The sequence below is a fragment of the Lepisosteus platostomus genome, unplaced genomic scaffold (genome assembly GCF_059453375.1).
Source record: "Lepisosteus platostomus isolate fLepPlt1 unplaced genomic scaffold, fLepPlt1.hap1 Scaffold_63_H1, whole genome shotgun sequence".
Lineage (NCBI taxonomy): Eukaryota > Metazoa > Chordata > Actinopteri > Semionotiformes > Lepisosteidae > Lepisosteus > Lepisosteus platostomus.
The window spans coordinates 62,029-80,619 of NW_028291678.1; the positions used below are offsets into that span (position 1 = coordinate 62,029).

The window sequence follows — 18,591 nt, forward strand, 5'->3', positions numbered from 1 at the left end:
GCTCCGGCGTGTCGCACCTCACCTCACCTCGCACTGCCCCCTCCTTGAATGTCTGCCGCTGGGCATGCCCTGCTCTCCTCCGCCTTATCTTATCGCGTGTGATCACCGACAATAGCCACAATGCCGGGGAATAGCACCTGTAAAGTGTTAATTGGGGCACAGGAACAGCCCGTCTCATCTCGGGGGGGCAGGCTTCAGAGACAATACAGCAAACACAGCGGGGCGGGGGAAGAAGACGACACCACACATGCGGGTACATTCAGCTCCGGCGGGAACGAGACATTTGTCGGTCTTTTCAAGTGCCGAGAGCCGAGCAATCCTTCACTTGTATCGTTTCTCCCCGGTGACTAGATCTGGCCCTGCGACTCTCGACTGGGCTCACCCCCGGGGCAGCCCAGCAGGTGTGAGCCTGGCCGGCACCCGGATAGGAGATTCCACCCCGGAAAAGCTCTGGTTGCTGCTGCTCCTGCAAGAGGTGTGACTGGGACCAGTAGGGAGCGCTCACCCTGCGGGCTGTGTGGCTCTCTTACGCCCCAGCCTCCTGATGGCGACACTCTGCTGCACAAACAGAGGTCAAACCGAGGTCCCGACCCTCCTTGGCCATTAGGAAACCCCAGGGCGTCTCTCAAAAAGAGACGCCGGGGGTGTCCCTCTGGTGTTAGTGCTCCCCTTTACCCATCAGTCGGGGTCTCCTCCTAATCCCCGTCTCACCTGTAACAATCAATGACGAGGCCCCCCTGTCCGTGAGATTTAGTACTCGCGCAAGAGACCGGGGGCAGAGCGCGAACGCGGTCCCCCGCCCCCCACAAAGTGCGCGCTCCGGGTCCTGCAACACAGCGGAAGGGCAGCGAGAAGGAGCCTCTTGCTCTGACGCCGCAAGGCCACAAGAGGGCGGAGGCGCCGCGCGCCCGGCCGACGTGTTGGACCGGTGCGCTTTACGTGCTGAAATAAACACGCGAAAGCCCCGAAATGTTTCCAGAGTGCTGTGCACTGGAGGTTTTTGTCTGGTGAAGACTTGCCTGGTGCTCCTCCGTGCAGATTGTTTGTCCTCCTCCAGTGCGGGACGAGCCAACACAAGGGAGCGCATTCGCCAACATCCAGGCACGCAATGCGATTTGGAAAGCAGCTCCTTTCCAAAGAGTTGCACACGAACGATCCTTCAGTCCCGCTCGGGGGGCACGGAAGCCCCGCCACACACAGCTTCAAGTAGCGAGTCAGGCGCCGGGGCTTTCGCTTACGGCCACACCACCCTGAACACGCCCGATCTCGTCTGATCTCGGAAGCTAAGCAGCGTCGGGCCTGGTTAGTACTTGGATGGGAGACTGCCTGGGAATACCAGGTGCTGTAAGCTTTTGCTCTCCCGGCCAGCAGGGGTCGCCGTTGGTGCCGTAGGCTTTGGGAGGAAAACCTGCAGGATGGAAAGGTGATCTATAGCCTCATCTCTAGAGATGTTTTGTTGCTGTGGCATGTGTGTGACCCATATTCAAAAAAAAAAACCCGTCTGTAAAACGAATATCGAAGCTGCCTCTAAATCTGCAAATGAAGATGAGTCGATAAACCACTCGTTTTTCGTATAACTAGACATATATTCATTTGTTACCGATTTCATTCATTGAGCACGGATACAATAGAGGTACAGCCATTCACTGTTTGACATGTCTGCACTGGTACAGAACCGAGCAATCAGAAAACGGGTGAAACTGTCTTTAGACTCAGCATACAGTACCGAGGCCCCCCATGACCAAATAAAGGCTAACCTCGATAATCAGCCTAAAAAACGCAGACTACAGCAAAACGACTGACTTTGAAAAGGGAATGAACGTCCGGAAGGAGTAGTGGAACTAGCTTGAGATGCTTCTCCGGACCCCTAACTAAAAGCCAGCGAGAACCAGCAGCGGCGTCCACTCCTGTCGAACCGGGATCCTTCCGCAGCCACGCAGCTCGTGGTGTCCTAACCCTCCCGTATCTGATTTTGGTCCAAGCACATCAGGGGAGAGCGCGAACGCAGTCCCCCACTACCAGAAATTATGCAGTCGAGATTCCCACATTTGGGGAATTCGCAGGGGTCAGCACAGCCGGAGTGCAATGGCCGAGCCTCGCTCTGGGTGAACCTCCTTCTTGATCAAGGTATCTCCCCTGCCAGGTAAGTATGAGTTAAACAGGCCCCTGCAAGCGGCCCGCACCCACAGCACAAATCGCGCCGCCTAGGCCACCTCCTCGCCCCGCACGCCACCGCCTCCTGCTGGGCCCACTCTTTCACACACTCACACGCCACACTAACACTCAAAAGTGTGGGCAAAACGAGAAAACGAGCGCGCCGTTTCCTACACATCTGCAGTCGCCGTTGCGCATTCGCAGCATGTCCCGGGATGCAATTCGGCCTCATTTGCATAACTCCAGACCGGCAGATCGCCACGCAAGCTCGCGACGTGCGCCTGCCACACACCGAACAAACCTTTTCAGCAATTTCCAAAAAACGGGCCTGCTCGCCTGCCCACAAGGCTCCGTCTCTTACCTGCTCTCCAGAGCCTGCTGCCTTCTGTGCTTTTCTCTCGGCACCGCTGCAGCGCACACAACTCCTGCAGCGGGAGGGGGGGAGAAAGTTCCCGCGCTCCGCCGCAGGGAAGGCTCGCTCCGTGCGCACACGTCCTTTCGATGCCAGTCCAACAAGTGCTCCGCATTAGCTGCGTCGGGGCTCCGGCGTGTCGCACCTCACCTCACCTCGCCCTACCCCCTCCTTGAATGTCTGCCGCTGGGCATGCCCCGCTCTCCTCCGCCTTATCTTATCGCGTGTGAGCACCGACAATGGCCACAATGCCGGGGAATGGCACCTGTAAAGTGTTAATTGGGGCACAGGAACAGCCCGTCTCGTCTCGGGGGGGCCGGCTTCAGAGACAATACAGCAAACACAGCGGGGCGGGGGAAGAAGACGACACCACACATGCGGGTACATTCAGCTCCGGCGGGAACGAGACATTTGTCGGTCTTTTCAAGTGCCGAGAGCCGAGCAATCCTTCACTTGTATCGTTTCTCCCCGGTGACTAGATCTGGCCCTGCGACTCTCGACTGGGCTCACCCCCGGGGCAGCCCAGCAGGTGTGAGCATGGCCGGCACCCGGATAGGAGATTCCACCCCGGAAAAGCTCCGGTTGCTGCTGCTCCTGCAAGAGGTGTGACTGGGACCAGTAGGGAGCGCTCACCCTGCGGGCTGTGTGGCTCTCTTACGCCCCAGCCTCCTGATGGCGACACTCTGCTGCACAAACAGAGGTCAAACCGAGGTCCCGACCCTCCTTGGCCATTAGGAAACCCCAGGGCGTCTCTCAAAAAGAGACGCCGGGGGTGTCCCTCTGGTGTTAGTGCTCCCCTTTACCCATCAGTCGGGGTCTCCTCCTAATCCCCGTCTCACCTGTAACAATCAATGACGAGGCCCCCCTGTCCGTGAGATTTAGTACTCGCGCAAGAGACCGGGGGCAGAGCGCGAACGCGGTCCCCCGCCCCCCACAAAGTGCGCGCTCCTGGTTCCCTCTCGGGGCCCTGCAACACAGCGGAAGGGCAGCGAGAAGGAGCCTCTTGCTCTGACGCCGCAAGGCCACAAGAGGGCGGAGGCGCCGCGCGCCCGGCCAACGTGTTGGACCGGTGCGCTTTACGTGCTGAAATAAACACGCGAAAGCCCCGAAATGTTTCCAGAGTGCTGTGTACTGGAGGTTTTTGTCTGGTGAAGACTTGCCTGGTGCTCCTCCGTGCAGATTGTTTGTCCTCCTCCAGTGCGGGACGAGCCAACACAAGGGAGCGCATTCGCCAACATCCAGGCACACAATGCGATTTGGAAAGCAGCTCCTTTCCAAAGAGTTGCACACGAACGATCCTTCAGTCCCGCTCGGGGGGCACGGAACCCCCGCCACACACAGCTTCAAGTAGCGAGTCAGGCGCCGGGGCTTTCGCTTACGGCCACACCACCCTGAACGCGCCCGATCTTGTCTGATCTTGGAAGCTAAGCAGCGTCGGGCCTGGTTAGTACTTGGATGGGAGACTGCCTGGGAATACCAGGTGCTGTAAGCTTTTGCTCTCCCGGCCAGCAGGGGTCGCCGTTGGTGCCGTAGGCTTTGGGAGGAAAACCTGCAGGATGGAAAGGTGATCTATAGCCTCATCTCTAGAGACGTTTTGTTGCTGTGGCATGTGTGTGACCCATATTCAAAAAAAAAAAGCCGTCTGTAAAACGAATATCGAAGCTGCCTCTAAATCTGCAAATGAAGATGAGTCGATAAACCACTCGTTTTTCGTATAACTAGACATATATTCATTTGTTACCGATTTCATTCATTGAGCACGGATACAATAGAGGTACAGCCATTCACTGTTTGACATGTCTGCACTGGTACAGAACCGAGCAATCAGAAAACGGGTGAAACTGTCTTTAGACTCAGCATACAGTACCGAGGCCCCCCATGACCAAATAAAGGCTAACCTCGATAATCAGCCTAAAGAACGCAGACTACAGCAAAACGACTGACTTTGAAAAGGGAATGAACGTCCGGAAGGAGTAGTGGAACTAGCTTGAGATGCTTCTCCGGACCCCTAACTAAAAGCCAGCGAGAACCAGCAGCGGCGTCCACTCCTGTCGAACCGGGATCCTTCCGCAGCCACGCAGCTCGTGGTGTCCTAACCCTCCCGTATCTGATTTTGGACCAAGCACATCAGGGGAGAGCGCGAACGCAGTCCCCCACTACCAGAAATTATGCAGTCGAGATTCCCACATTTGGGGAATTCGCAGGGGTCAGCACAGCCGGAGTGCAATGGCCGAGCCTCGCCCTGGGTGAACCTCCTTCTTGATCAAGGTATCTCCCCTGCCAGGTAAGTATGAGTTAAACAGGCCCCTGCAAGCGGCCCGCACCCACAGCACAAATCGCGCAGCCTAGGCCACCTCCTCGCCCCGCACGCCACCGCCTCCTGCTGGGCCCACTCTTTCACACACTCACACGCCACACTAACACTCAAAAGTGTGGGCAAAACGAGAAAACGAGCGCGCCGTTTCCTACACATCTGCAGTCGCCGTTGCGCATTCGCAGCATGTCCCGGGATGCAATTCGGCCTCATTTGCATAACTCCAGACCGGCAGATCGCCACGCAAGCTCGCGACGTGCGCCTGCCACACACCGAACAAACCTTTTCAGCAATTTCCAAAAAACGGGCCTGCTCGCCTGCCCACAAGGCTCCGTCTCTTACCTGTTCTCCAGAGCCTGCTGCCTTCTGTGCTTTTCTCTCGGCACCGCTGCAGTGCACACAACTCCTGCAGCGTGAGGGGGGGAGAAAGTTCCCGCGCTCCGCCGCAGGGAAGGCTCGCTCCGTGCGCACACGTCCTTTCGATGCCAGTCCAACAAGTGCTCCGCATTAGCTGCGTCGGGGCTCCGGCGTGTCGCACCTCACCTCACCTCGCACTGCCCCCTCCTTGAATGTCTGCCGCTGGGCATGCCCCGCTCTCCTCCGCCTTATCTTATCGCGTGTGAGCACCGACAATGGCCACAATGCCGGGGAATGGCACCTGTAAAGTGTTAATTGGGGCACAGGAACAGCCCGTCTCGTCTCGGGGGGGCTGGCTTCAGAGACAATACAGCAAACACAGCGGGGCGGGGGAAGAAGACGACACCACACATGCGGGTACATTCAGCTCCGGCGGGAACAAGACATTTGTCGGTCTTTTCAAGTGCCGAGAGCCGAGCAATCCTTCACTTGTATCGTTTCTCCCCGGTGACTAGATCTGGCCCTGCGACTCTCGACTGGGCTCACCCCCGGGGCAGCCCAGCAGGTGTGAGCCTGGCCGGCACCCGGATGGGAGATTCCACCCCGGAAAAGCTCTGGTTGCTGCTGCTCCTGCAAGAGGTGTGACTGGGACCAGTAGGGAGCGCTCACCCTGCGGGCTGTGTGGCTCTCTTACGCCCCAGCCTCCTGATGGCGACACTCTGCTGCACAAACAGGCGCCGTCCTTCGGGGGAGGCGTCAAACCGAGGTCCCGACCCTCCTTGGCCATTAGGAAACCCCAGGGCGTCTCTCAAAAAGAGACGCCGGGGGTGTCCCTCTGGTGTTAGTGCTCCCCTTTACCCATCAGTCGGGGTCTCCTCCTAATCCCCGTCTCACCTGTAACAATCAATGACGAGGCCCCCCTGTCCGTGAGATTTAGTACTCGCGCAAGAGACCGGGGGCAGAGCGCGAACGCGGTCCCCCGCCCCCAACAAAGTTGGCGCTCCGGGTTCCCTCTCGGGGCCCTGCAACACAGAGGAAGGGCAGCGAGAAGGAGCCTCTTGCTCTGACGCCGCAAGGCCACAAGAGGGCGGAGGCGCCGCGCGCCCGGCCGACGTGTTGGACCGGTGCGCTTTACGTGCTGAAATAAACACGCGAAAGCCCCGAAATGTTTCCAGAGTGCTGTGCACTGGAGGTTTTTGTCTGGTGAAGACTTGCCTGTTGCTCCTCCGTGCAGATTGTTTGTCCTCCTCCAGTGCGGGACGAGCCAACACAAGGGAGCGCATTCGCCAACATCCAGGCACGCAATGCGATTTGGAAAGCAGCTCCTTTCCAAAGAGTTGCACACGAACGATCCTTCAGTCCCGCTCGGGGGGCACGGAACCCCCGCCACACACAGCTTCAAGTAGCGAGTCAGGCGCCAGGGCTTTCGCTTACGGCCACACCACCCTGAACACGCCCGATCTCGTCTGATCTCGGAAGCTAAGCAGCGTCGGGCCTGGTTAGTACTTGGATGGGAGACTGCCTGGGAATACCAGGTGCTGTAAGCTTTTGCTCTCCCGGCCAGCAGGGGTCGCCGTTGGTGCCGTAGGCTTTGGGAGGAAAACCTGCAGGATGGAAAGGTGATCTATAGCCTCATCTCTAGAGATGTTTTGTTGCTGTGGCATGTGTGTGACCCATATTCAAAAAAAAAAACCCGTCTGTAAAACGAATATCGAAGCTGCCTCTAAATCTGCAAATGAAGATGAGTCGATAAACCACTCGTTTTTCGTATAACTAGACATATATTCATTTGTTACCGATTTCATTCATTGAGCACGGATACAATAGAGGTACAGCCATTCACTGTTTGACATGTCTGCACTGGTACAGAACCGAGCAATCAGAAAACGGGTGAAACTGTCTTTAGACTCAGCATACAGTACCGAGGCCCCCCATGACCAAATAAAGGCTAACCTCGATAATCAGCCTAAAGAACGCAGACTACAGCAAAACGACTGACTTTGAAAAGGGAATGAACGTCCGGAAGGAGTAGTGGAACTAGCTTGAGATGCTTCTCCGGACCCCTAACTAAAAGCCAGCGAGAACCAGCAGCGGCGTCCACTCCTGTCGAACCGGGATCCTTCCGCAGCCACGCAGCTCGTGGTGTCCTAACCCTCCCGTATCTGATTTTGGACCAAGCACATCAGGGGAGAGCGCGAACGCAGTCCCCCACTACCAGAAATTATGCAGTCGAGATTCCCACATTTGGGGAATTCGCAGGGGTCAGCACAGCCGGAGTGCAATGGCCGAGCCTCGCCCTGGGTGAACCTCCTTCTTGATCAAGGTATCTCCCCTGCCAGGTAAGTATGAGTTAAACGGGCCCCTGCAAGCGGCCCGCACCCACAGCACAAATCGCGCAGCCTAGGCCACCTCCTCGCCCCGCACGCCACCGCCTCCTGCTGGGCCCACTCTTTCACACACTCACACGCCACACTAACACTCAAAAGTGTGGGCAAAACGAGAAAACGAGCGCGCCGTTTCCTACACATCTGCAGTCGCCGTTGCGCATTCGCAGCATGTCCCGGGATGCAATTCGGCCTCATTTGCATAACTCCAGACTGGCAGATCGCCACGCAAGCTCGCGACGTGCGCCTGCCACACACCGAACAAACCTTTTCAGCAATTTCCAAAAAACGGGCCTGCTCGCCTGCCCACAAGGCTCCGTCTCTTACCTGCTCTCCAGAGCCTGCTGCCTTCTGTGCTTTTCTCTCGGCACCGCTGCAGTGCACACAACTCCTGCAGCGGGAGGGGGGGAGAAAGTTCCCGCGCTCCGCCGCAGGGAAGGCTCGCTCCGTGCGCACACGTCCTTTCGATGCCAGTCCAACAAGTGCTCCGCATTAGCTGCGTCGGGGCTCCGGCGTGTCGCACCTCACCTAACCTCGCACTGCCCCCTCCTTGAATGTCTGCCGCTGGGCATGCCCCGCTCTCCTCCGCCTTATCTTATCGCGTGTGAGCACCGACAATGGCCACAATGCCGGGGAATGGCACCTGTAAAGTGTTAATTGGGGCACAGGAACAGCCCGTCTCGTCTCGGGGGGGCCGGCTTCAGAGACAATACAGCAAACACAGCGGGGCGGGGGAAGAAGACGACACCACATATGCGGGTACATTCAGCTCCGGCGGGAACGAGACATTTGTCGGTCTTTTCAAGTGCCGAGAGCTGAGTAATCCTTCACTTGTATCGTTTCTCCCCGGTGACTAGATCTGGCCCTGCGACTCTCGACTGGGCTCACCCCCAGGGCAGCCCAGCAGGTGTGAGCCTGGCCGGCACCCGGATGGGAGATTCCACCCCGGAAAAGCTCCGGTTGCTGCTGCTCCTGCAAGAGGTGTGACTGGGACCAGTAGGGAGCGCTCACCCTGCGGGCTGTGTGGATCTCTTACGCCCCAGCCTCCTGATGGCGACACTCTGCTGCACAAACAGGCGCCGTCCTTCGGGGGAGGCGTCAAACCGAGGTCCCGACCCTCCTTGGCCATTAGGAAACCCCAGGGCGTCTCTCAAAAAGAGACGCCGGGGGTGTCCCTCTGGTGTTAGTGCTCCCCTTTACCCATCAGTCGGGGTCTCCTCCTAATCCCCGTCTCACCTGTAACAATCAATGACGAGGCCCCCCTGTCTGTGAGATTTAGTACTCGCGCAAGAGACCGGGGGCAGAGCGCGAACGCGGTCCCCCGCCCCCCACAAAGTGCGCGCTCCGGGTTCCCTCTCGGGGCCCTGCAACACAGCGGAAGGGCAGCGAGAAGGAGCCTCTTGCTTTGACGCCGCAAGGCCACAAGAGGGCGGAGGCGCCGCGCGCCCGGCCGACGTGTTGGACCGGTGCGCTTTACGTGCTGAAATAAACACGCGAAAGCCCCGAAATGTTTCCAGAGTGCTGTGCACTGGAGGTTTTTGTCTGGTGAAGACTTGCGTGGTGCTCCTCCGTGCAGATTGTTTGTCCTCCTCCAGTGCGGGACGAGCCAACACAAGGGAGCGCATTCGCCAACATCCAGGCATGCAATGCGATTTGGAAAGCAGCTCCTTTCCAAATAGTTGCACACGAACGATCCTTCAGTCCCGCTCGGGGGGCACGGAACCCCCGCCACAGTTAGTACTTGGATGGGAGACTGCCTGGGAATACCAGGTGCTGTAAGCTTTTGCTCTCCCGGCCAGCAGGGGTCGCCGTTGGTGCCGTAGGCTTTGGGAGGAAAACCTGCAGGATGGAAAGGTGATCTATAGCCTCATCTCTAGAGATGTTTTGTTGCTGTGGCATGTGTGTGACCCATATTCCAAAAAAAAAACCCGTCTGTAAAACGAATATCGAAGCTGCCTCTAAATCTGCAAATGAAGATGAGTCGATAAACCACTCGTTTTTCGTATAACTAGACATATATTCATTTGTTACCGATTTCATTCATTGAGCACGGATACAATAGAGGTACAGCCATTCACTGTTTGACATGTCTGCACTGGTACAGAACCGAGCAATCAGAAAACGGGTGAAACTGTCTTTAGACTCAGCATACAGTACCGAGGCCCCCCATGACCAAATAAAGGCTAACCTCGATAATCAGCCTAAAGAACGCAGACTATAGCAAAACGACTGACTTTGAAAAGGGAATGAACGTCCGGAAGGAGTAGTGGAACTAGCTTGAGATGCTTCTCCGGACCCCTAACTAAAAGCCAGCGAGAACCAGCAGCGGCGTCGACTCCTTTCGAACCGGGACAGCTCGTGGTGTCCTAACCCTCCCGTATCTGATTTTGGACCAAGCACATCAGGGGAGAGCGCGAACGCAGTCCCCCACTACCAGAAATTATGCAGTCGAGATTCCCACATTTGGGGAATTCGCAGGGGTCAGCACAGCCGGAGTGCAATGGCCGAGCCTCGCCCTGGGTGAACCTCCTTCACTGGTGGACGACACTCCAGGCTAAATCACTGTGAATGTTGCACAGAAACTTAGAGGATGTGTGTTTCCACACCTTCCTTGTTTGGGCTGATGTTAAAATGCCCACATGGGTCTGCCTATTGTTCTGGGGTGCAACGAAATCTTCCAGTTTTTGGACGCTGACATCTCGGAGGGGAATATGGCCAATTGGGTGAGATCTTAGAAAACTTTTAACTGTCCCATAAATTGCAGGGCATGTGTCAGAGAGTGGGACGTCCAGCTTGGGTCTGACACCCCACACTCTGAACACCTCCCTACCTACCCAGAGCCTGGAAAAATAAGTCCAGGTATGCGCTGCAGGTGCTGTTGCAAAGCCTCTCAGCACAGAGGCCAGGAAAATGCACAGCAGCTTCGTAGCAATATCTGGGACAGACTTCCCCCCTGAGGGTAGCGGCCTGTACATTATTTCCCTTCTGAGTCTTTCCTGCTTCCCACCCCATAGAAATTGAAACATCAATCTCCTCATCACCGCCGCAACACGGTGTGGGATTGGGAAGGTAGAAGCCAGAAAATTCAAGACAGGCAAGAGCTCGGCTTTGATGACCAGCACCTTCCCTGTCATGGTGAGGTCTCGGTCCTTCCATTGCATCAGTTTTTTGTTTAAGATTGGCAATTTGTTCTGCCAATTTACTGTTCCCATCTCTTCTCCAAAATACACCCCCAGGACCTTAATTCTCTTCTCTTGCAGCCTGAGATCATGTCCTTCTTTTGGCTCCCTCCAGTTCTGATAAAAAATCTCACTCTTAGATTTGTTAATTTTTGCGGAGGAAGCCAAAGAGAAACGATCACAGCACTGCAGAGCTCTGCTAATTGAGGCATTGTCAGAGAGGAGCAGGGTGACGTCATCCATGTATAGAGATGTCTTTACCTCTCCTCCCCCACTTCCAGGCACTGGTATCCCATTAATGGCCTGATCCTGGCGCAAGGCACAGGCTAAGGGCTCCATAGCCAAAACGCATAACAAGGGGGATAATGGGCAGCCCTGCCTCACCCCTGAACAGACTTCAAAGGGGCGTGATCTATTGCCATAACCATGACTCTGCTGTTGCTACCTGTGTACAGCAGGTTAATCCACTTTCTCATGATGGGGCCAAACTTCATGTGCTCAAGTCCCGATGTTAAGTACTGCCGGTTTAGGCGGTCAAAGGCCTTTTCTAGGTCTACACCTAAAATGCAAAGAGGGAGGGAGCGATCCTCAGAGTACAGACAGACATCCCTCAACAAGGCCAGGTTGTCGCTCATCAGGCGTCCTGCTATCCCACAAGTCTGTTCTTTCCCTACCAGTGAGGCCACTACATTTTGTAGGTGCAGGAAAAGGGCTTTGGACAGGATCTTAGTGTCCACGCCTAACAGGCTGAGGGGTCTCCAGTTCTTTATGTCATTTTTTGCTCCTTTCTTAAACAAGAGAGAGATAGTGCCTTCTCTTAAGGAGTCAGGCAGCAATACTGTCTTATATCTTTCCTCGAATAGGACCAGTAGCGGATCCTGAAGCAGATCCCAAAAGGTGCAATAAAATTCTTTAGGGAGCCCGTCAGCACCTGGAGTTTTCCCCTTCTGTAAGCTCTCCATAGCCTGTCTCAGCTCTTCTACTGTCAAATCCCTCTCAAGTACTTCCCTATCTTCTTCACTCAAAACGTTTTCTAGCTTTGAGGTAAAAAAATGAATTTCTTCATCCTTTACCTCTGTAGAGCTGTACAGTCTTGAGTAGAAGGCCTTGGTGCAGGAGAGGATAGCACTCGGCTCTGTTCTCTCTCGTCCCTCCTCATCAACTACACTTTCCATGACAGACTTGGAGCCTATCACTTTCCTGAAAAAGAAGCGAGTACACTTCTCATTTTCTTCCAAGAACTGCACTCTGCCTCTTAACAGCACTCCTCGACTACTTTCTTCGGCTATGCTCCGGATGTCCTTTTTTAAAAGGGTGATATCCTCGAGCACATCGAAGCCACTGTGCAGCATCGTGTAGAGACGCTGCAGCTGCCTCTGTTTCCTGGCTAGCACTCCTCTCCGTCTGGCAGCAGCCTTCCTTCCCTCAGCCATGAAAAAGGCCTTTGTCCTCATCTTCACCTCCTCCCACCACTCTCCTACTGACCCGTACAGACACTGCAAGGACAGCCACTGTGATAGTTTTTCCTTGTAGCGGGATACTACCCCCTCGTTCTCTAGCAGCTTTGTGTTGAGTTTCCAGAGGCCTGGGCCAAAGACAGTCCCGCCCTGGAGTTCCACTCTACACCCTAAAGCCTGATGATCTGAGAAGAAGACAGGCTGAAGAGTGACCCCAACAACTTTCACTCTCTCTGAGACAAAGCAATAGTCAATTCTGGAGCTGCTATTCCTCCCTGACCATGCATATCCTGCTGTTGTGGGATATATACATCTATATGTGTCTGAGAGTTTAAAGTCTTGAACTAAGTTTTGCAGGGCCAGTGAGCTGGAATCCAATTTTATCGGAGAGCTAGACTGCCTGTCTGTGTGCTCTAAGATACAATTAAAATCCCCTCCCACTATCACGTCTGTGCTACTTAACAATAGGGGAGAGAGTGCCTTGAGTAGCTCCACCCTTCCTCCCACGTCAGTAGGACAATACACATTGATTAGCCGCAGGTTAACGGTCCCCCATTCCACATCCACACACAGCAACCTGCCATCTATGACCCTCTGAATACTTTTCAATTTGAAAGCCCATCCTTTGAAAAGAATGGCCACGCCAGAGGCTCTGTTGTTATTGTCCCCTGACCAAACAGAAGGCCCTTTATCCCACCTATCTTCAAAGCTTTTATACCTCTCTTGATAGGCTAAAGCACACTCCTGCAACATCAACACATCTCCCTCTCTCTGTTGGAGGTAATCAAAGACACACTGACATTTAACTCCGTCATTGATACCTCTGGTGTTAAGAGAAATTATGTTTAGAGCCATATTACATAAGAAAGTGGAACCAGTCTTTACAAAACACATTTCTCTTCGGTCTCACCTGTTACCTTCTTCTTTTTCTTTTTCTTCTTACCAATTTCCTGCCAGCCATCCTCTGAATGAGCCTTCATCAGGGTGGCAGCAGTAAAAGCATTCACGGAGTCCATTTCAAGGAAGGGGGTAGAGGGAGGGGTGGAGGGGTTCCAGCTGTCCCCATCGCCATTCTCTCCTTCCTCCTCGCTCGGGGAGAAAACAGAGTCATTTTTCCTTTTCCTCAAGTCCAGCTCCTGGGAGCACTGAGGGGAAAGGGGTGCAGCCGATGCACCAGTCTCCTCTTCCCCCTCACCCACCAGCTGTTGCAGATCCTCCGTGATGGACTGGATGGAGGAGAGGAGGGCATCTGTAGCACTTGCAGAGTCTGAGAAAAGCAGCTCCGCTGAATCCTGGGTATCGTCGCTGGACCCGCTCCACCGGGGGGCCCCACACTGGCCCTCGTTCTGAGGAGCAGGAGTGGGGGAGGGGTCCTCGCTGTTCTCGGGGGTTTTCAAACCCTCGTGCTTGTCTGGTGCAGTCTGCGGTTGTGGGAGCGTAGTGGATTTCTCTTCCACCGGCCCCGGAGCCACAGCAGGACTGATCCTGGCTGGAGGCTGAGACTCTTTGTCCAACAAGGGTTCTTTGTTTGACTTGTTGTTTGCTTTGGCTTTTCGGGCCGGTTTGGCTGAAACAAGCACTGCCTCATCCTTTCTCATTTTGAGTTTATTGGCGTAGGCGTGAGGGCAGTTCTTAAAAACGTGTCCTTCCGAGCCACATAAATTGCACTTTGGCAGCATTGAACAGTCAGAGGCTAAATGTCCCTGTTTGCCACAGGTCTTGCAGCATTTCACAGTGCAGGACGATGCCAGGTGTCCCACAGCACCACAGCGCCGACACACCTTTGGTTGTCCCACATAAAAAACATAGCCATTGCAGGCGCCCAGCCGGATTGTAGAGGGCAGGTGCCTTAAGCCTCCATTTACATTGTCCGGTAGTAAGCGAACCTCGAATTTCCTTGCTCCTGTTTTTATACCGTCAACATCTCTAACCTCAGTTCCATGGTGGACGGTGCAGTACTGGTTAAGCCAGGTGTGAATGTCCTCCGTCTTTGCCAGTTCCGAGAACATAACAACATGCACCGTTTTCCTCTCTCTCTGTGTCAGAGGCTGCAAGTTGATCTTCTCAAGTGCAGGAACTTTCCCTCTTTTTGCCTCAAACACATCCACGCATTGTTCAAACAGAGGATAGGTACCAAATACAACCTCAAATGCTTTCTGACCTGGGAGAGCAAAGATGAAATCCAAGTGCCGAGGTTCAAAGCCAAGTTCCTTCTGTAACACTTTTCTGCTGAACTGCATACGATCCATGAAGAGGTCATCCAAAAGCTCAAAACGTACAGCATTCTTGCGGGATCCAAAGGTTGCCATCTCAAACTGCAAAACAAACACTGCTTCCACAAAACAAGAAAACAATCCAACTACTCCAACTACAGGCTGATCAAGGTATCTCCCCTGCCAGGTAAGCCGAGAGCCGCAGGCGATGAGCCCGGAGCTGAACGGGCCCCACTGGCTCGTTTGTAAGGCCAGGTGCATTGCCAACCACGACCGGCAGGGCAGAGGCCTTGAAGGCAGCCTGGGCTCCTGCAGCTGTCCAGCCACGCACTCTGGTTTCTCTTCATCTCGTACAAATCTTTTGCCTTTTACTAAAGATTTCCATGAAGAGGAGCATGAATGAGTTCCATACAATTTTTGTGCTTTCCTGCCTTCGGGTGGGGCGCAGCTGGGCTGGTCAAAGAGAGAAAACAAAACCGCTCACAATCACTCTTATTACTGCGACTGTGGCCGTCTGCTCTGCGAGTCCTCGGTCTCCGCCTGTCTGATTGGTGCTCTTTTCTTTGGGGGGCGGGAAGTGTCCGGCCGCAAATATGAAGCGTTACAGCAACGACATGCCATGAGACGATTGATAACGATTTCCATAGGATCCACGCGGTTGCCTGGCAACCGTCAGCTTTGCGCAGTGGCAGTATCGTAGCCTGTGAGGTTTAGCCGATGTGCGATTATTGCTAGTTGAAAACTTTTCCCAATACCCCGCTTCCGCCGGTTTGCAATACAATCGGCGAAAGCAATTCTTGACAGTCTCGTCAGAGACTGAGCAAGGTGTTTAAAGACAGATTTTGTCATGGTAACATCATGGTAGAAAGAAACAAGCTTGTTACGTCTCAACAGAAACACTCTTTAGCTCTTTCAGCGTTATGCAGAGAACAGCGTCTGTCGAGATCACTTTTGAGTCAGCGCGAAACGCCGTGTGCTGTCAGTTTGATTTCATATTGCTCGTAGCGGCGCCCGGCTTTTGTCTGTCAAACGTTAGGTTGCCCTTCTTCATGCTGCATCGTCGGCATGAGTGGAGCTTTTTAAACGTCTGTACTTACTGCGCCTCATAAGAAATCGTTTGTCCCCGTTCAAAACAGATTGTGCGATGTCCTGCAGCGTTCGCAAAGCAAACCTTTGACAGTTTGAAAGAGGAATTTATTCTGCTTCCTGTGCGTGCAGTAGTTACAAAGTTGAACGTCTTTACACGATCTGCCGCAGATCTTACAAACGAGCCAGTGGGGCCCGTTCAGCTCCGGGCTCATCGCCTGCGGCTCACGGCTTGCGAGCGTGCCCAATCCGTGCGATAACTCGGAAAACACCCGGCCACACTGTGCCGGAAACGACGCACTCTGGGAAGCCGCTATGAAAAGCGAGGTCCCAAGATCCCCTGCGGCCGGACACTTCCCGCCCCCCAAAGAAAAGAGCGCCAATCAGACGGCCGGAGACCGAGGACTCGCGGAGCAGACGGCCACAATCACCATTACAAGAGCGATTGCGAACGTGCTTGTTTTCTCTCTTTGACCAGCCCAGCTGCCCGCCACCCGAAAGCAGGGAAGCACAAAAACTGCAGGGAACTCATTCGTGCTCCTCTCCATGGAAATTTTTAGTAAAAGGTGAAAGATTTGTACGAGATGAAGAGAAACCAGAGTGCGTGGCTGCACAGCTGCAGGAGCCCAGGCCGCCTTCAAGGCCTCTGCCCTGCCAGTCGTGGTTGGCAATACACCTGGCCTTACAAACGAGCCAGTGGGGCCCGTTCAGCTCCGGGCTCATCGCCTGCGGCTCACGGCTTGCGAGCGTGCCCAATCCGTGCGATAACTCGGAAAACACCCGGCCACACTGTGCCGGAAACGACGCACTCTGGGAAGCCGCTATGCAAAGCGAGGTCCCAAGATCCCCTGCGGCCGGACACTTCCCGCCCCCCAAAGAAAAGAGCGCCAATCAGACGGCCGGAGACCGAGGACTCGCGGAGCAGACGGCCACAATCGCCATAACAAGACCGATTGCGAGCGTTTTTGTTTTCTCTCTTTGACCAGCCCAGCTGCGCCCCACCCGAAAGCAGAGAAGCACAAATATTGCATGGAACTCATTCATGCTTCTCTCCGCGGGAATCTTTAGTAAAAGGCGAAAGATTTGTACGAAATGAAGAGAAACCAGAGTGCGTGGCTGCACAGCTGCAGGAGCCCAGTCCGCCTTCAAAGCCTCTGCGCTGCCGGTCGTGGTTTGCAATGCACCTGGCCTTACAAACGAGCCAGTGGGGTCCGTTCAGCTCCGGGCTCATCGCCTGCGGCTCACGGCTTGCGAGCGTGCCCAATCCGTGCGATAACTCGGAAAACACCCGGCCACACTGTGCCGGAAACGACGCACTCTGGGAAGCCGCTATGCAAAGCGAGGTCCCAAGATCCCCTGCGGCCGGACACTTCCCGCCCCCCAAAGAAAAGAGCACCAATCAGACGGCCGGAGACCGAGGACTCGCGGAGCAGACTGCCACAATCGCCATAACAAGACCGATTGCGAGCGTTTTTGTTTTCTCTCTTTGACCAGCCCAGCTGCGCCCCACCCGAAAGCAGAGAAGCACAAATATTGCATGGAACTCATTCATGCTTCTCTCCGCGGGAATCTTTAGTAAAAGGCGAAAGATTTGTACGAAATGAAGAGAAACCAGAGTGCGTGGCTGCACAGCTGCAGGAGCCCAGTCCGCCTTCAAAGCCTCTGCGCTGCCGGTCGTGGTTTGCAATGCACCTGGCCTTACAAACGAGCCAGTGGGGCCCGTTCAGCTCCGGGCTCATCGCCTGCGGCTCACGGCTTGCGAGCGTGCCCAATCCGTGCGATAACTCGGAAAACACCCGGCCACACTGTGCCGGAAACTACGCACTCTGGGAAGCCGCTATGCAAAGCGAGGTCCCAAGATCCCCTGCGGCCGGACACTTCCCACCCCCCAAAGAAAAGAGCGCCAATCAGACGGCCGGAGACCGAGGACTCGCGGAGCAGACTGCCACAATCGCCATAACAAGACCGATTGCGAGCGTTTTTGTTTTCTCTCTTTGACCAGCCAGGCTACGCCCCACCCGAAGGCAGGGAAGCACAAAAATTGCATGGAACTCATTCATGCTCTTCTCCACGGAAATCTTTAGTAAAAGGCGAAAAATTTGTACGAGATGAAGAGAAACCAGAGTGCGTGGCTGCACAGCTGCAGGAGCCCAGGCCGCCTTCAAAGCCTCTGCGCTGCCGGTCATGGTTGGCAATACACCTGGCCTTACAAACGAGCCAGTGGGGCCCGTTCAGCTCCGGGCTCATCGCCTGCGGCTCTCAGCTTGCGGCCGTGCCCAATCCGTGCGATAAGTCGGAAAACACCCAGCCACACCGTGCCGGAAACGACGCACTCTGGGAAGCCGCTATGCAAAGCGAGGTCCCAAGATCCCCTGCGGCCGGACACTTCCCGCCCCCCAAAGAAAAGAGCGCCAATCAGACAGCCGGAGACCGAGGACTCGCGGAGCAGACGGCCACAATTGCCATAACAAGAGTGATTGCGAACGTTTTTGTTTTCTCTCTTTGACCAGCCAGGCTGCGCCCCACCCGAAGGCAGGGAAGCACAAAAATTGCATGGAACTTATTCATGCTCCTCTCCACGGAAATCTTTAATAAAAGGCGAAAGATTTGTACGAGATGAAGAGAAACCAGAGTGCGTGGCTGCACAGCTGCAGGAGCCCAGACCGCCTTCAAAGCCTCTGCGCTGCCGGTCGTGGTTGGCAATGCACCTGGCCTTACAAACTAGCCAGTGGGGCCCGTTCAGCCCCGGGCTCATCGCCTGCGGCTCTCGGCTTGTGGGCGTGCCCAATCCGTGCGATAACTCGGAAAACACCCGGCCACACTGTGTCGGAAACAACGCACTGTAAGGCACCTTGAAGCGTGCACCCCCAACATTCTTCTTTGCACATCTGTGAAAGGTAAACTCTTGAGCAAACTCTGAACCAGCTCTAAGGAAACTAATCCGATTAGACGTTACTTTGACTCATCCTTTAAGGGACCCTTGATAATTGGAGAAATCAATGATTTCGAATGAATTCTGTATGCGTCAAAAGACA

At 54.8% G+C, this 18,591-nt stretch overlaps 13 non-coding genes and 1 pseudogene across 13 annotated transcripts; 5 read left to right on the top strand and 9 right to left on the bottom strand.

Annotated features, from left to right (window-relative positions):
• The first annotated feature begins 1,232 nt into the window (after positions 1-1,232).
• Positions 1,233-1,351, top strand: LOC148632210 (5S ribosomal RNA). The gene has a single exon (XR_015934428.1). It is a non-coding gene; the product is annotated as a 5S ribosomal RNA (ribosomal RNA).
• Positions 1,352-1,987: 636 nt separating this feature from the next.
• LOC148632211 (U1 spliceosomal RNA) lies at positions 1,988-2,151 on the bottom strand. The gene has a single exon (XR_015934413.1). It is a non-coding gene; the product is annotated as a U1 spliceosomal RNA (small nuclear RNA).
• A 1,788-nt stretch (positions 2,152-3,939) lies between these two features.
• LOC148632212 (5S ribosomal RNA) lies at positions 3,940-4,058 on the top strand (annotated as a pseudogene).
• A 636-nt stretch (positions 4,059-4,694) lies between these two features.
• LOC148632213 (U1 spliceosomal RNA) lies at positions 4,695-4,858 on the bottom strand. The gene has a single exon (XR_015934414.1). It is a non-coding gene; the product is annotated as a U1 spliceosomal RNA (small nuclear RNA).
• A 1,807-nt stretch (positions 4,859-6,665) lies between these two features.
• LOC148632214 (5S ribosomal RNA) lies at positions 6,666-6,784 on the top strand. The gene has a single exon (XR_015934429.1). It is a non-coding gene; the product is annotated as a 5S ribosomal RNA (ribosomal RNA).
• Positions 6,785-7,420: 636 nt separating this feature from the next.
• LOC148632215 (U1 spliceosomal RNA) lies at positions 7,421-7,584 on the bottom strand. The gene has a single exon (XR_015934423.1). It is a non-coding gene; the product is annotated as a U1 spliceosomal RNA (small nuclear RNA).
• Positions 7,585-10,023: 2,439 nt separating this feature from the next.
• On the bottom strand, positions 10,024-10,187 carry LOC148632216 (U1 spliceosomal RNA). Its single transcript, XR_015934420.1, has one exon. It is a non-coding gene; the product is annotated as a U1 spliceosomal RNA (small nuclear RNA).
• Positions 10,188-14,797: 4,610 nt separating this feature from the next.
• Positions 14,798-14,911, top strand: LOC148632217 (U5 spliceosomal RNA). The gene has a single exon (XR_015934370.1). It is a non-coding gene; the product is annotated as a U5 spliceosomal RNA (small nuclear RNA).
• Positions 14,912-15,144: 233 nt separating this feature from the next.
• Positions 15,145-15,286, top strand: LOC148632218 (U4 spliceosomal RNA). Its single transcript, XR_015934407.1, has one exon. It is a non-coding gene; the product is annotated as a U4 spliceosomal RNA (small nuclear RNA).
• Positions 15,287-16,045: 759 nt separating this feature from the next.
• LOC148632219 (U5 spliceosomal RNA) lies at positions 16,046-16,160 on the bottom strand. Its single transcript, XR_015934388.1, has one exon. It is a non-coding gene; the product is annotated as a U5 spliceosomal RNA (small nuclear RNA).
• Positions 16,161-16,551: 391 nt separating this feature from the next.
• LOC148632220 (U5 spliceosomal RNA) lies at positions 16,552-16,668 on the bottom strand. Its single transcript, XR_015934383.1, has one exon. It is a non-coding gene; the product is annotated as a U5 spliceosomal RNA (small nuclear RNA).
• Positions 16,669-17,059: 391 nt separating this feature from the next.
• On the bottom strand, positions 17,060-17,176 carry LOC148632221 (U5 spliceosomal RNA). Its single transcript, XR_015934384.1, has one exon. It is a non-coding gene; the product is annotated as a U5 spliceosomal RNA (small nuclear RNA).
• A 391-nt stretch (positions 17,177-17,567) lies between these two features.
• Positions 17,568-17,684, bottom strand: LOC148632222 (U5 spliceosomal RNA). The gene has a single exon (XR_015934375.1). It is a non-coding gene; the product is annotated as a U5 spliceosomal RNA (small nuclear RNA).
• A 391-nt stretch (positions 17,685-18,075) lies between these two features.
• Positions 18,076-18,192, bottom strand: LOC148632223 (U5 spliceosomal RNA). The gene has a single exon (XR_015934379.1). It is a non-coding gene; the product is annotated as a U5 spliceosomal RNA (small nuclear RNA).
• Between the last annotated feature and the right edge of the window lie 399 nt (positions 18,193-18,591).